This window comes from Aquila chrysaetos, chromosome 1 (genome assembly GCF_900496995.4).
Source record: "Aquila chrysaetos chrysaetos chromosome 1, bAquChr1.4, whole genome shotgun sequence".
In the NCBI taxonomy this organism is placed as follows: Eukaryota; Metazoa; Chordata; class Aves; order Accipitriformes; family Accipitridae; genus Aquila; species Aquila chrysaetos.
Window position 1 is genome coordinate 69,410,434 of NC_044004.1, and position 14,070 is coordinate 69,424,503.

The window sequence follows — 14,070 nt, forward strand, 5'->3', positions numbered from 1 at the left end:
GAATTTGCTTTGCTTGTGGAAATACAGCTTTGCAAAGAGCTGTATTGGTTGATATTATGATTTTGTTTACATATCTTTAGAAAGGAGACAATTGGAAATGATGATATCACTGTTTTACAGGTAGCCAACACCCTTGGCTGTGTGAATTTTGGCTGAGATGGTGAGGAGTGCTGCAACCCAAGTATGATTCTATCGCCAACTCCATCGATGTTTCATACTGAGAATGGGTAATTAGTTTTCACTAAAAAACTTTAGTTGACACTAAAAAATATAGGTATTGCTACAGAGCACTATTTGCAGGACCTATATGGAGTTTCTGGTACAATGTGCGTAAAAATTAATTTTATTTTCACATGGTGGCACGGGTAAAACAGTGTCTGAATCACCTAGCTTTTGGAAATTTACTGACGACAGTGATGATACTGGAATGAGACACGAAATAGAAAGCTGAATACAATTATTTTAAGAACCTTCATTATTGTTAGTTTAATGTATCTCTAGTCTTTTGTTTTAAGCCCCTTGGAAGTTAATTTTCCATGTGTATTTTATATGTATTTATATGTTGCCCTACACAGTGGCAATCTGCATTTGATTTTGTCATCTAATTCATATTACAGTAGTCTATAGAGTGATATTAGAGTAAATTTTAAAGAAACTATGGAAGTACAGAGGTTGTAGAAGAAACATTTATTAGGGTAGTGTTGTGTATGGAGAAAATGCATGCTTCCTTCTATTACTGAAATAAATATCTGTAAGTAGTAATTGAGACTTGTTGAACTCTGGTAAGAACTCTGAGCTATCGATAATATTCAGAATGGTGATTTCCTGGTTTTGTCCTATGAATAATTCTAAGTAAATGAGTAAAGATTGCATGTTATAAAAAAAAAAAAAAAGTTAATGTTATATTAATAGGTTGATTCATTTACTTATTGGTTGTCTAGGTCTCAAAGTAAATTTTAAATTTGGGAAAGGAAAATATAGCCCATTACTTCTCTAAGAGATTGAAAATTTCTAAGTTACAGAAAATTTGAAAAATTCTAAGCTTTTGAAGTGTCCATGCTCTAACAATTAAGTAAAAAATAGCTGAGCTTCATTAAAACCAGTAGCACATTTGCTAAAACCTGTAGTGGAGGCAGATTTTTGTCCTTGATCTCTGAGGCATGGAAATTCTGTGATGGGGCTTTCTGTGATCCTTTTTTGGCCACATTCAAGACCCACTTGTAAAAGAGAAGGGGAAGCTCATCAGCTGTTTGAAACTGTCATGTCTCTGTTGATTTCAGTTATGATAATTTCTAGTACCTAAGAATCTGCCCCAAGGTCTTTCTCTGAAGAACCTTCTGTGTTATTTTCTTTGAAAGGCAAAAAACCATACCCACAAAACAATGAAATGCCTTGTGCCTTGTCTTGGGCATTTATTAAAGTATAGTGGCACATTAGCAGCAAAAGAAAGGAAGGTGGCCTGCCAAGTAAGGCAGGATGCAGTTTCTACCCACCGTCTTAGATGGTCTTATGATGTCCTCTTTGCTAACCAGCCTCTCTTGTTTTGAATTACTGTATTCTCCTCATTAGTTTAAATTACAAATATAGAAATATTGTTAGTACTCGTAAGGCAGAGTGAACCAGGAAAATATAGTATCATTTTCAGATTATACTTGTAGTACTGGGACTTAAAAAAACCCAAGAGATGTAGTGCTGTTTCACCTGCAAACTTAAGAGCTTTGGTACAAGCACAATCACCAAGAGATTGTTTCTATGGTGCCACTTTAGAGACAGCCGCCTAGAAAAGTGCTGACTTGGAGATGCTGTGGAAATACCTAGGATTCTGACTGTGTTGCTGGCCTTAACTGTGGGGAGACTTCACCAAATCCAAAGAACTCTGAAGTGATACTTCTCCAGTTTGCTGTCCTGGATGCTTCGCATTCCATATGTCCTGCAAGAAAGGAATATCTCTCTTTTTGTTGTTGCTTTGTTGTTGTTGTTGTTTCCCTCCCCTGCTCCCCCTCCCCAGAACCAAGTGTTATTCAGTGGAATTCACCTTGCAGAAGAGGAGGACTTTTTAAGGCTTCCAGTCTGCTCCACAAACATGTGCTGCATATGTTGTTTTGGTTAGCAGTTCAAGTATCCTAGAAAGTCCTACTTAATAATCTATCTGATAAGGCTTGATTGTGCTTCGCTGTGTTTAAATTTTGGGGGGAACTGTTTAGATAATGAAAGTGCTCCAGTGTCCGCATTTGTGTAAAACTCCAAAATTAGAAAACACAGCCTTTAGTGTCTCAAGGTCTCAGAGAGTGAAATACTGAAAGGAATTGCAGTATTTTACTCACTGTCTCAACATTAGCATACACAATACATTGTGTAAATAATGTCTGTTTATACTTTATTTTCGGTATTATGTTTTGTTGGTGTGAGTGTTAAATAGAATGGTCAGAAAGCAGCTTCATAGTTCTTCATAGTAACAGAACCTGCAGAAGGAAAAGGTCATGTGTAGATCATCTAAGTTTTATCTGTCTTGGCAATAGAAGATGGTGCCCTGTATTTTTTGAGAGATTCTTCCGACTTTTCCAGCTTTAAACAGTACTATCAAATTGTAGGTGGTGCTATTTCTCTTTGGCATTATGTTTCCGTTAAATAATGTATATTGAAAATAATGTGCCCTCACAGACCGACAGCACCTTACATCCATCTGGAAAAAAAATCTGCATAAACCTTAAGAACTGATCCTGGATAATTAGTAGAGTAGTGTTGTTGTTGTTATATGCGATAACTTTCTCTTATCTAATTGCTCATGCTTATGCAGTACAAATGATAAAATACAAATTTCAATTATGTACTTGGCCTGAGTCTTAATGTCTCAAAGCTATTACTTAAAGGAAAAAAAAAAATTCAAGCTACAGACCATAGCTGCTGCAACAAAGAAGGAATTCCAAAGGAGGTTGCACGAACCTTGTTAAAGTTAACATGTTTCAGACCCTCAAAATCCCATACTTCTGGACACATTCTTTTACCTCACATTGAAGATATCCATGTATGGTTCTAGTGATAGCGTTGTTGTAGCTGTGGTTGTTTAGGGGTTTTTTTGTTTAAATATAACTCTTCCTTTCCCTTCTGGCCTGGCATTATTTTCACTATTCCCAGTGTTTTCACTTAAATTCATCATTTTGATAATTTTAACTGGACAATTCTATTTCATGTACTTATGGCACTTCATGTGAAACAGTTCTGCCTTCATTTCCTGTTTATTTTTAGTTGCTAATTTTCAGACTTTTTCCATCCCCTTGGGTTTTTTAAAATCCTGTTTGGTACAAACCAGGGTGGTCCAACTGGCAGCCCAAGGAACAGTTCCATCTGGCCTGCTGCATTTGCCAAGGAGGAGCTAGGAAGTGCCTGTAAGGGCATACACTGCCCTCACAAGCAAATGTTACCTATTGCTCAGATACATAACCACGCTTAAAGCCCCACTGTTGTGCCATGTCCACCCAGAAAAAGAGACTGGCATTAGACATCCCTTTTCCTGAGCACAGCCAGGTGTCTAGAGGGGCTAGTTGTCCTTTCAAAGCAATCTTCAAAGAGGATGCTACAAGTGGAAGCTAGCACCTGTCCCTAAAAAAGCTAGGCCACTGTCGTTTTTCCTGGTTAGATTGATAAATTAATAGACAGGAAAACTGTGCTTAAGCCAGGGGGCAGTTGGAGCAAATTAGAATTTTAATGTCAACTTCAACAAAGCTGATGTTACTAATTCATGGTATTGTTGCTGGCTTTGCATCTGACTTCCATAAGTGCCCTCTGTCATGTCACGGTATCTTTTCTCCCTTACGCAAGATAAGCATAATGATGATAACCAAGCACTGTGCATTGAAAGCACCATAAGAACCAAGTATATTTTGTCAAATAGGTAATGTAATTTCAAAGGATTTCATTTGGCTACTTTGCACTTTTCTCTTTGTTGGAGAATATTGTACCTTAAGATGCGCATGGGTGCCTCACTTGAAATCAGTGCATCTGCCAACATGCAATTCCTCATAAGAAATTATCTCAAAAGCTGAATTTATCCCATGTACTCCATTACGTTGTACAATAATAGCCTTTCTGTAGCAAAATGATCCCAACTAAGCATGAGGTCTAACCAGTGCCTCATAAAACAATAATATCACATCTTTTGATGTGTATTCCATTTCCATTAAAAATATTTATAATGTTTAGCAGGAATGGGGCAGACTACAGCTTGGCAAAAGGCTGAAATAAGCAATCAGGAGCAATATACCCAAATGTACGTTTACTGTTGCCATATATCATTGTGTGATGACAGCAGAGCTCTGCTAGTTTTAGTATCCTTATTCAATATACTGTAGCACATCGAGTTATCAAAGACCATATAGTAGAAAAAGCCCCACCATAATACAACTTCTTAGTTTTATGCTAATGCATTTTAGCATCCTGCTTACCTTTTAAATTGTAGAGAAACACCAGATTAATGTTCATAACTTATAACCCCTTTCCTGTTTAGAGTGTTCAGCAGCACAACTGCTCTATTCAGTCTGTGCTCATTTATTTTAAAATACTTCTTCTGTTTATTGTCCTAGGCCCTCTACTCTGGTCTATAGTGTTCCCCATTATACTGTGCATCTCCAATTTTGGTTAAAAACACCCCTTATTTCTGATACAGATCATCTCCCCAGGGCTTTTTTTTTGGTCTTGATTAATCTCCTTTGTTTTCTGTCTCCTCTTTGTCTGTTCTTTCTTATTGTCTGCTCTTTATGCTATCTATAGCTATGGTGTTTTTCCCAAGTCTTTCTTTCCTTTTCCTTCGTTTCCCCTTTCATGCTCAGCTCTTTTTTTTCACACTGATTTACCCCTGTCTTCCTTTGGTGTTCCTCCCCCTCCCCAATTTTCTCCCCATATCCTTCAGTCTGTCTTTCCCCTTTTCTTTCTGCTCTGTTCACTTTACTGCACTATCCTATACCCCTCTTTGTTTTCCTTTCTCTTCCCTAATGTTGTCTTACATCTGGGAGATGACTGATGAGGACAGAAAAGAGGAAGGGAAGACAACAGCTGAAGGAATTAAGACATAGGCTAACTTTCAGAGAAAACTTTTGTTCAGGAATAAATAATTGAGTGGAAGCATTGAACAGGAACAGCAACAAAAAAGCCTATTATTTATGGCTAATTATTCATTAGTGAAACTGAATTTTACTTGAAAATTACAGCAGCAATGTTGTAGAAAGACTATGTGAGAGCATACTTAAAAACAGATAAAGCTTAAGTAGAGGCAAAACATAGTTACAATTATTAAATATACTTATTAAACAGTTGTAGGGTGCATGTCTCTGGAAATGTTCATGGAGAAAGAAATGGCACTGGAGGATAAGGAGAGGCTGGTGAAAGAAATAAATACGGAAACAAAATGAGGAAACTATGCAGTCATACATGAAGTATGAAAAGATGGTGAATCAGAGGCAATAAAGACCTGCATCAAGTATTTGGAGCAGGTTGGAAAACAGAAAAAGTAGCAGAGAACTGAGAACAAGCAGTGATTATTCTGTTACACAAGATGGAAAAAACAGGAGCAGTGGAAATGGCAGCAGAACCAACTTACTGAGGGTACCAGACACACACTATTCATTAAAGTAATTTCAAGCAGGATGCAAAACTTTCTGGATAAGACAATGAAGTGCTAGGAAGCCAATGGGTTTGAAAGAGGGTATGGTTCATATTGATTAAATTCTTGTTTGGATGGCAGAAAGTGCTCAACTAGAGGAATTTAGGTCATAGTTACCCATTAGACAGTGGTTTGTCAAAATTTTTACATTGGTGATAGAATCCAAAGTTTTTGTCTAGGTTTTCTACTTGTATTCATGTTTTCTAACAGAAATTTATTCTCAGAGTTGTTATACTGATTTAGTGAAATCACAGCCACAGGCGGAATCTAGTCAGTCACTAGCATAACTGGAGTTAACAGTCCTATAAAAATGTCCCAAGCTTTTCAATTGCAGTATGCGCAAGGACTCAATTTCCAAAATAAAAGATCATTTCAGTAGCTTTGTCATCATTTCTAAAATGCTAGTCACCCCTCATTGGCTATCAAAGATTATGAATAGGTGGTGTGTATTGTAACAGTATATTGCTTGCTGAAAACCGGAGAGTAATACCAGTGGATCTTCTGTAGTTTCCCAGCACAGTGAATAATTGGATAGCATAACCTTTGTGGCCAGAACATTTTTCTGCTTGAAAGTCACATTTCCTGGAAGTATTATGCTAGGAAATGGTATCACGCACCTGAGTACCATGAGTTTTGTTAAATTAAGGTGAAGGAAGCATATCCTTCACTAAAACATCAACAAGGTATGCAACATTTTACAGAAATTAGATTAGAGATGGCCAACATGGCTTCACCAAGGGCAAATTGTGCGTCACTAATCTTGTGGCCTTCAACAATGGATTAACTGCATCAGTGGGCAAGGGAAGAGCTATCATTGTCATCTATCGGGACGTCTGTAAGGCCTTTGACGTGGTCCCCCACAACATTCTTGCCTCTAAATTGGAGAGATATGGATTTGATGGGTGAACTATTAGATGGATAAGGAATTGGCTGGCTGCATCCAAAGAGTTACAGTCAATGGCTCAATGTCCAAATGGAAACCAGCAATGAGTGGTGTCCCTCAAGGTTCTGTACGGGGACCAATACTGTTTACTATCTTAATTGATGACATAGATAGGGGGATTGAGCGTGCCCTCAGCAATTTTGTGGATGACACCAAGCTGAGTGGTGCAGTTGATATGCTAGAGGGAAAGGATGCCCTCCAGAGGGACCTTGTCATACTTGAGGGTTGGGCCCACACGAACCTCATGAAGTTCAGCAAAACCAAGTGCAAGGTCCTGCCCCTGGGTTCGAGCAATCCCCAGTATCAGTACAGACTGGGTGATGAACTGATTGAGAGCGGCCCTGCAGAGAAGGACTTGGGAATACTGGTGGATGAAAAATGAGATACGAGCAGGCAATGTGTGCTTGCAGCCCAGAAAGCCGATTGTGTCCTGGGCTGCATAAAGAGAAGCATGGCCAGTAGGTCGAGGGAGGTGACTCTCTCCCTCTGTTCCACTCTCATGAGACCCCACCTGGAGTACTGCATCCAGTTCTGGGGTCCCCAGTACAAGAAGGGCACGGACCTGTTAGAGCGGGTCCGAAGGAGGGCCGCAAAAATTATCAAAGGGCTGCAATGCCTTTCCTATGAAGAAAGGCTGAGAGAGTTGGTCTTGTTCAGCTTGTAGGAGAGAAGGCTCCAGGGAGATCTTATTGTGGCCTTTCAGTACTTTAAGGGGGCTTACAAGGAAGACAGAGAGAGACTTTTTAGCAGGGCCTGTAGTGACAGGTCAAGGGGTAATGGTTTTAAACTGAAAGAGGGTAGATTTAGGTTGGACATAAGGAAGAAATTATTTACCATGAGAGTGATGAAACACTGGAACAGGTTGCTCAGAGAAGTCATGGATGCCCCATCCCTGGCAGTGTTCAAGGCCAGGCTGGATGAGGCTTTGAGCAACCTGGTCTAGTGAAAGATGTCCCTGCCCGTGGCAGGGGGGCTGGAACTAGATGTTCTTTAAAAGGTCCCTTCAAACCCAAACCACTCTATGATTCTATGAAAACCCAACTTACAGACAAAGACAGATAGAAAGGAAGACACCACAAAATACTGTAGCCTATGCTCATTGTGTCCATGGGGTTTACATATAAAGAATGAAGAGTAAGAAATGTTTTATATGCTAATTGTTTTCAACTATTGTCTCAAGGAAGAGAAAAATAAAATAGATAAAAATATTTTCTTTATTAAAAAACAAAGGAACACTTTATCTGGGAAAAGCTTGCATATTGCAGGTTCATTACAGGTTATTTTACTGTGTGAATGATTAATTTTTATAGCAGTTTAGAGACAATAAGGGAAAAAGAACAAGCAGTACTGTACTTTGAATGGTTATGGGCACTCAATCTCTGGTCAGTTGTAGTTGGCATAAATTGTTTCAGTATCTTATTGAACCATGCATGTATGTCCCTTGTTACTATAATGTATGTACCTAAACAATTTTCATGACAAGTTAATCTGTTCAAGTCAATAGCCACTTGACAAAAAAGAAAAAAACCCTTCCTTAGCTTCCAAGCCATAAAGTGATGGAGGCAAGTAGGAGGGAGAATGGTTACAGCAGCCCTTGGAATTCCACGCTATTCTGTCCCCTTCCTTGCTGTGCATTAACTTTTCTTTGAGGTTATATAGGGAGTGAAAATTACTCCAGCATCGTATTGTAATCTTTTTTACAGATATAAATAAAGACAGAGAAGATGAGCAAAATGTGGACTCATCCTTTAGATTTGCCTTTTTTTTATATTGATTCTATTACATAGTCATAGTTGTAGGAAAGAAATGAAGGGGATTTTGTCCCCCAAGTGAAACAGATGTTTTACTGAGCCAAGTCTGAGATTTTGTTCTTTGTAAGGAAGCTGAGGGAATGCCTATTTATGGTATTTTGCAGCTGCACTGAAGGAAATATTCTCTTCAGATTATGTTGAGTGCCTCCATAGTATACAACGTTTGTGGTCCCTCAGTTGAGCCAAGAGCCATGTAAGCAACTTCTGCGCAAACTGGACCTTAAGAATCTGATCCTCAGATAGTCCTTCATAAGTTTAACATTCTGTGACTTTAGGACTCTTTGCAATAGGCACAATTTACTCCTGTCTCAGTAAGATGAGTTACTAAATCAGTTGCTGGTTGTGCTTTTCAAGTGTAACTCCTGTGAGGAAATGACATGTAATTGCAGCTCTCCAAAAGAGACAGAATTGTAATCCACACTGTATCTCCAAAGTTCTTCAAGGTGTAAGTAAAACATGTTGCAGTTTTATGTTCTGGTGCAGCAGATTATAGTGGAGGGCAAAGAGTTAAGAGTTCGTCTGCTTCCCAGCTAAATGTGCAGAAAAGCAATAGTATTTGAGGACACTATTCTCTTGGCTACTTCTGAACTGACGTGGGAGCTGGGGATGTTTTAGTCCTTTTGGGTTCCTGTAGCCCTACATCCTAGTTCCTAGCATGCACCTGTTATTTACAGGAATATCAATAAATCCTGGACAATAAGTTCATTTTAATTAATTCAGGAATCTTTTATCTTCATAGCCCTATTGAGCAGTAGGGTGTTTTGGCCCCAAGGGAGCAGTGTCTGTCATTCAGAGCAAGCTTGTCTATCCGTATATGGTACTGTGTTGCTCCAGTTAAATATACCTCAATTGAGTTGACAGCACAGCATAGCTTCGTGGTTGCATAATCAATGTTTTCCCCTTTTGCTTTGTTTGTGACCTCTAGCCAAACCCTGTTTTGAGTAACTAATTTCCATGTGGGATTTTCTATGCAATTATTGCTATATTAAATGAGTTCCCTGCAAACAAGAAATAATTTATTCTGTGACATCAGCTGCTTTCTATGCCCCCACAGAAATATCTGTGTACTTGAAACGCTGAGAGAGCAAATCCTGTTTCGTCAAAAAATGCCTAATCCTCAGAATGTAGGAGACTTTAGGCCTGATTGCTCATATGGTTTGGAGCTGCTTATAGAGCTTGAAGTGTGAAAAATAGAGCTCTTCTTGACTTATGCTCCTGTTCTAAGAACTCAGGTCTTCTGGCAGACTTCAGAGGCAGAACACAGTTCCAATAAAGCAGCCTTCCATTGCATTAGTGAGACCTTGCTTTCTCTTCCCTCACCTTTCTCTTGACACGGTTTACTCCCTCAAGGGCTATACTATAGCACTGATCCTTCCATCTGCATCTCCTCCTATTCAGCTCAACATAGACTTTTCATGTTCAGAAGAGAAGACCAACCTTTGATTTTGCTTGGTCCTTCCAGGGCACTCTCTGCCTTCTGGAGCAAATGAGGCAGAAGTCTAATGACAACATGGTTATTCAAAGCCTAAGCCTTAATCGTTCCCTAAACACTGTACTTCCTGCCTGTTGAATGAAGTAGGGATCCAGGACAGAATATATTCATGTAAAAAAAAAAGAAATAGAATCATTATGCATGCAGGAAGCAATTAAAGATTGCACAGGTGAACTTAATACTTATATGTTCTAAATTTTGAATAAGACTTTGCAGCACATACCGTATTTTATCCAGATTTTGATGTACCGTCCTATCTTACAAGGTAGGATACGGTAAACAAAATAAGATCTTCCTGAAAAACAGAATTGTCTTAAGGTGGAGCTACACAGACAGTTACTTGATACTAAATAGAGATTTTACAGACCTGTAGCACAGACACTTGCATGTCTCCAAATGAAGTATTTGGCAACAGCCATAAGCTGTCATCTCTTTTTTGGGTTGGCCACAGTGTGGAGAAGATGCATGCAGTCTAGCAGTGACTTTCCCAACTGTATACCTACAGCAGAGGAATCTTAAAAATTGAGAACTGTGTCCCCTATTCCAGGTTCTTGTGGGAAGTAGTTGTACTTAGTAGCACTAAGTTGTAATTACTAGTACTAATAAATTTTTTGCACACTTTTCCCACCAGTTTGCCCCTTCTGCTCTTATCCATTAGCATATCTCACACAGCCAGCAGTATTTTCTGGTAGTCCTTTTCTCCTGTCAAGTCTTCGCATCCACTTTTCGCTCACTTTTTTATGAGCACTGCGTCTTCCAACCCAAGTGATTCTTTCTCTGAGCTGTGTGTATAACAAGAGGAACATTGAGAACACAGGAAGACTGTTTGCCTCTTTTCTGTTCCAGTGCCCAGTGCCATAATTGTTTCTGGCAGCCATGAGGAGCTGTTGCAAGGAAAAGCTCTGTTCAGTTCTGGAAGACAAAATGTGAAAACAGACTCCACAAAGAACGTTGCTTGATACCCTCTAACCAGCTTTCATTGAGCACGTGCAAACTCTTGATTTTTGTCAGAAGTTTATAGCTTGTCCAAACAGGGTGAGAGTGCATAGTGACAGTGAAAAGCATCCTGACAAATTTTAAGTCCTTTCTTCAAAGAAGGAAGTTTGAAGACCCTCTCAGTGAAACAGCTGTAAGAATTTTTTAACACAAGCAGAAGTGTATAATTAAGCTTCTTTATTGGTTCTTTTACAGAAATGGGCTTAAATCCATAAAATCAAACTGTGTAATCACACACAAGTTTAGAAGACTCCTAGAGACAGCATTATTTGCCTAACGTTACAGAAAGTTCCAGATTCATCCATAGAACAGGAGTTTCTAGAAAAAAAACCTTTTTTCTGGGGAAAAAAAAAATCAGTGGGAGTTTTTAACGTGTATCTGACTCTCTACATGAAATAAAGGTTGTCAGGCCAGCTCTCCATCTGGTATAAAAGTAACATAGTTCCGCTAAATACTAGCTGACACTTGGTCTCATTTCAAGAAAGAAATCGAAAGGGAATGACTTACCCTGCTGTTCAATAAATACAACTGTAAATTAATTCTTACATAGCAATGGGACCACTTTGCATTCCTTGAAAACTCTTTAGCGATTCATAGTGTGGTCAGCTTCAGTATCTGCAGAGAATGTATTAGATCCTGAGTATAAAGCCCCTCTTTCCTCAAGAGAGCCATGTAGCACTTAAATGATTTGTTAATCCCTTCCATGGTTGGCGGCTGTTCTGAAAGCTATCTTTGATAGCTAGGTTTATTGAGGAATAGTATGAAAGAATTTCAGAGAGAACAGAAGAGCAAGTCCCTGCCTATCTGATTAATAGCTGTGGAGAATTAAAGGACAAATTAATGATCTAAAATCTTCTGCTGGCCATTCTGAAACCAAGCTGTCATTCAAAAGAGACAACAAACAAGAGCCCTGCCTAACGCAGGCTGAAATGGCAAGACCACTACCTCATCTTCTGTTTCTTCTGGGAACAGTACAGCATTACAGTAGCCTTATAATGTATGAAGGGTGGGAAATGAAGATTACTGAACTCTTTGCCACAGTATGACCCTGTTTTTTTCTTCACACCCATGTAAATTGCCTCCAAATGTTTATTATTACCTCCTTTTGCTTGGACTATTTCCTTTTCCCTATAGTGTCATATTCTTTGCTCTCTAGACTCGAGGTTCAGTCAGCTCAGCGTGCAAATGGTTCAGGAAGTCATGTGAAAGCTATGTGCTCATTACTACGATGTAAATTAGCTCACAGTTTGCTCTCCAGGTAATTTAAATAATCAGGTACATCCCTTTCTCAGGTCCTAAAGGAAAAATGCCATTTTAGATTGTCTATCATTAGTAAGATTATTTATTTTCTGTTTGATTTTGAGATGTTTTTAGTGAAATAAACACTCTTGATTTGAAGAGAAATTTTAACTGGGTGGAATTAAAGCCAGATTCTGATGACTAGCAGCAGCAGCAATATGTGAATTACTGACGTATAAGTTTAATATCTCCCTTGAGAGTAGGAAAGTTCTTCAAATGTTGAAACTGGCTTAAATAATTTAAATTCATATGAGTGGTGAAAATTCTTTGGCTAATAATGTTAGCCTGATTTCTTCACTTCCAATTTAATCTAGAATATTTGGAATAGTTGTTAATAGTATGTTGATTTATTTGAATATCTTATTCAACAGAATGGTTTGCATCCTTATACTCACGCCTTAGAACTGATTAGATTAATATTCTCAAGTTGCTTAAAATAAATATATTTTCATCAAGCAAATTATTATGTTTCTTGACATACCTGTTTTTGCTTGGTGCAGTAAGAGCAAGCAAAATGCCTGGCTACTTTTCCTCTGTGTTTCTATGAAAGCTGTAGGCAGTGATAAAATGATTTTTTAAAATTTTGTTGTTGTTGTTGTTGTAAATGCTAATTAATGGAACACTTTTACTAGGAATGAAGAAGAAAAAAAAAATTAATGACGAATACAAAAAATGAAGGGGGCACTGTGACTAGGTTGCAGAAGGCTAAGTTTCAGATCCCTTGCTCTGACTTTAAATTAAAGGCACTGACATCGAAGCCTTTCTGCTGTACTGGAGTCTCTCTTCCTTGCTTTTATGTGGAAAAACTTTGAAACTTCTGGGGTTAATTCTAATGTGGGGAAGAAATATTTTTGAGATTTCAGACTTTCCCAGGAAAGGAACTATTTACCACCCAGCTACAATGTCAAGAAATAGCACGAAGCAAAACAATTGTCAGCAGCAATCATTCTAAGCAGTTTCTTGTCCAGGTTTAAAATTCCAAGTTCTTACCCACAAGATACTCAGGTTATTAATAAGAGGGTGCTTCTGATTGCTTTACAGAAATGGAGCTATTTAGTCTAATGATAATGGAGTCTTTAGGAATAAGAAATGGAATTTAACATGAAAACTGTTCGGTAGTACAGACAGTACATTAAGCTTTCATCTCTTTTTTTTTTCCATAGACCCATCTATTTTCTTTCTGCATAATTTGAAGACCTAATATCTCTATAGTTCAATATGTGTTGAACATGGCTATCTACCTCCTTGCAGAGAGAAATAAGTAGCACTGTATTTCACAGCCATTTGATTCTGGTGGTTTATATTAATTTCAACTTCTGCAACAGCTTGTTTTAAGACTTCACTTTAATGTCTGCACTACCCCTATCAGCCCTCCTTGACTTTCTTCAAACTCTCCTCCTTCAGCCAAGCAGAGATCAGGTCTTTCTGTTCTTTCATACAGTGAAGCCACATAGCTGCAAGTTTGCTTTACTGTAAATATTATAAGGAGGACTTCTACAGAGTCTCTTCTTCTCCTGCTGTTTTCTTATGCAGCCAAACCCAGCTTTTCCTTTCTTTACAAAGCAATTGTTCAGCTTTCTTATGAATGCAATCATGTTTAATATTTAGCCTCATAAAATATTCTGAATTATACCGCTAAAGGGACACTACAAAATAAAAGTCATGGCCTTGTATTTTAAAGTTCAAAGGAAGAGATGTGAGAAACCTGCCCCAATTTTAATGGTGATAACCCAGTACTGCCCCAGTGTTAGGCACAGCAGGGGAAAAATAATGCTTATTGTGTTTACAAACCTTAATTGTGTATGTGATCCAGATACCAGGATTGCCTACTAGGTATCTCCAAGGGAAAAAGGAATCCACTTTCAAACTTTAT